Here is a 3,067-nt window from a genome sequence, read left to right on the forward strand (position 1 = left end):
TAAAATAAACCCTTATACTTTATTAATATGTACACATTAGGTCCTTTTCACCGAATTCTACAGGTTTTGCTGACGTGGAAGGGTTTATTTTACAAAAAAAAAAGAATAAGGACTAAATGTGTACATTTCAAAAAGTATCTTACCCTATCAAGTCATTTTCCCTTTCTTTTATTTTGTTGAAATGAAATACCCAGGTGGCATCCACATATCCACAACGAGATTTTTCCAACTTTTATTATCATGAAAAAGAGGGAGAACCCAGATCTCCGGCGACTCCTTTGTGTGTTCCTACACATCACTGGTAGCAAGGAGGAATGATGGCAAAAACAACAAGGTCGAAGGGGGAGGCAGGAGGAAGTAGAGACGGTAGTTGGCGGCGAGGAGCTGCTCTGGTAGCCCCCTCGTCGATTCTTTCTTCTTTTTCTGGCAACATATCTCAAAGATGGAGGCAAAGAGAGACAGATCAGAGAAACACAACAGGTAAAGGGTGTTTGGCTGTTGCTATTCGACCGAAAGGAAGAGAGACGAGAAAAAGAAGGGTCGCCGCCCTTTTCTTGTTGCTGGAGGATCACCCACCTCCGGTGACTAAGCTAATTAATTGCTATTTAGTGTCACTTGTGCTTCCACATCAGCAAAACCTATAAAATCCGGTGAAAAGAACCTAATGTGTACATATTAATAAAGTATAAGGGTTTATTTTACAAAAAAAAAAGAATAAGGACTAAATGTGTACAATTCAAAAAGTATCTTACCCTATCAAGTTATTTTCCCTAAAAGAAAATTCGTATATGACCGGTATACCGGGTATAGCCGGTCACAAGGATTGCATTGTTACAAAAAATAAAGTATAAGGGTTTATTTTACAAAAAAAAAGAATAAAGACTAAATGTGTACATTTCAAAAAGTATCTTACCCTATAAGTCATTATCCCTTTTATTATTCATATAAACATTATAATACTTTTTTTATAATAGCTTTTGCCATTAATAAATTACTATAAATAGATATCACACCTTAACAATTAGTCACTCGATCCTCAAACTGTGGTCAAACGTCAAAGTGAACAACAATGTTAGAAGCTTCACTTCTCTTTTGCTTTCTTCTTCCTCCTTTACTATTCATCTTCTTCAAACTATTTCATACCAATGCCGATGAAAAATCACCACCCAAATCATACCCTTTCATCGGCAATTACGTCTCATTCTACACCTATGACCAGGGTCTTACACAGTGGACCTCCGAAGCTATCCACAACTCCCCCAACTTCACCTTCTTGCTCCGCCGTCCTTTCGTTCAAAACCGTGTGCTCACCGGAAACCCCGCAAACGTTCAGCATATCCTCAAGACTAAATTCTCAACATACCAAAAAGGCGATATTTTCCGGTCAACCCTCTTCGATCTGCTTGGAGATGGAATCTTTAACGTCGATGCGGACGAATGGAAGTTCCAGAGACAACTTTCCAGCCATGAATTTAACACAAAGTCTCTTCGCCATTTCGTCGAAAATGTTGTCGATGATGAACTCAACAAACGTTTAATCCCAATATTAACCACTGCTGCTGCTAATGATACGGTTCTTGATCTCCAAGACATTCTTCAAAGATTTGCACTTGATAATATTTGCAGAATCGCTTTTGGGTATGATCCTGCTTACTTAACTCCGTCGCTGCCAAAAGCTAAATTTGCAGTTGCTTTCGAAGACGCTGTTCGTATTAGCAGTGAGAGATTCCGTATGATTACGCCATTGTTCTGGAAGTTCAAAAGGTTTTTTAACATCGGATCCGAGAAACGACTTAAAGAAGCAGTTGCCGAGATCCGTCAGTTCACCACGAACATATTGAACGAAAAGAAACAAGCACTCACGACCGAATCCGTTGATTTGTTATCACGGTTTCTGAACTCCGGTCATTTGGATGAAAAACGTCTGACGGATATTGTAATCAGCTTCATACTCGCCGGAAGAGACACAACCTCGGCGGCTTTGACGTGGTTCTTCTGGTTACTTTACAAGAATCCAGCGATCGAAAGTGAAGTTGTGAACGAAGTCAAACACAAAGAGAAATCAGATTCCTCCATTTACGATGAAGTGAAGGATATGGTTTATACTCATGCTAGTCTCTGCGAAAGCATGAGGCTCTACCCTCCAGTTCCGGTGGACACGAAGCAGGCGAGCGCCGACGACGTTTTACCGGACGGGACCGTCGTGAAGAAAGGTATGATGGTGAGTTATCATCCGTATGCAATGGGAAGAATGGAAAGCATTTGGGGGGAAAATTGGATGGAATTCCGACCGGAGAGATGGTTGGAGAAGGATGATACAACGGAGAAGATGAAGTTTAGGGCGAAGGATTCGTATATATATCCAGTTTTTCAGGCGGGTCCGAGGATTTGTCTGGGGAAGGATATGGCGTTTTTGCAGATGAAGAGAGTGGTGGCGGGGGTTTTACGGCAGTTTAAGGTGGTTCCTGCGGTGGATGATGGTGTTGAGCCTGTTTTTGTGGCGGCTTTGACCTCTAAAATGAAAGGTGGGTTTCCGGTGAAGATTAAGGAACGAAAATGATGATTAAATGAAGTAATTATGAAAAGGGTTTGATGAGCTATATATATATATATATATATATATATATATATATATATATATATATATATATATATATATATATATATATATATATATATATATATATATGCAGTGCAAGTTCATTACTTTTATCTATTTCGTAATAAACTAGAGTTTATTAAAATATGTAGCTATAGTTCAATTTATGTTTAGTTTGTATTTGTATAAGGAAATGGATTTCTATGTAATAAACTTTTGAGTTTCGATAACAGACTCCTTCATGTCTATTTAAATCGTAAAAATTATATAGTTACATATTGTGATAAAGGATAATTTTGTTATAGAATGCTAACACCTATCCAAGTATCCATATGAACATGACCAAAGCTATTTTTTGGAAAGGTAACTTCCCTAACGAGGGTTTCCAGACCAGCTTTCGCGCACCGACTAATCCCCCGCTGCAAACATGAGGCTTTGCTTCATGTCCTGGAGTCACTGCAGGCGAAC

At 38.9% G+C, this 3,067-nt stretch overlaps 1 pseudogene; it reads left to right on the forward strand.

Annotated features, from left to right (window-relative positions):
* The first annotated feature begins 1,005 nt into the window (after positions 1 to 1,005).
* On the forward strand, positions 1,006 to 2,829 carry LOC145114447 (cytochrome P450 94A1 pseudogene; annotated as a pseudogene).
* Positions 2,830 to 3,067: the final 238 nt, after the last annotated feature.

Source organism: Lactuca virosa, chromosome 5 (assembly GCF_052849685.1).
Source record: "Lactuca virosa cultivar CGN04683 chromosome 5, Lactuca_virosa_CGN04683_v6, whole genome shotgun sequence".
In the NCBI taxonomy this organism is placed as follows: domain Eukaryota; kingdom Viridiplantae; phylum Streptophyta; class Magnoliopsida; order Asterales; family Asteraceae; genus Lactuca; species Lactuca virosa.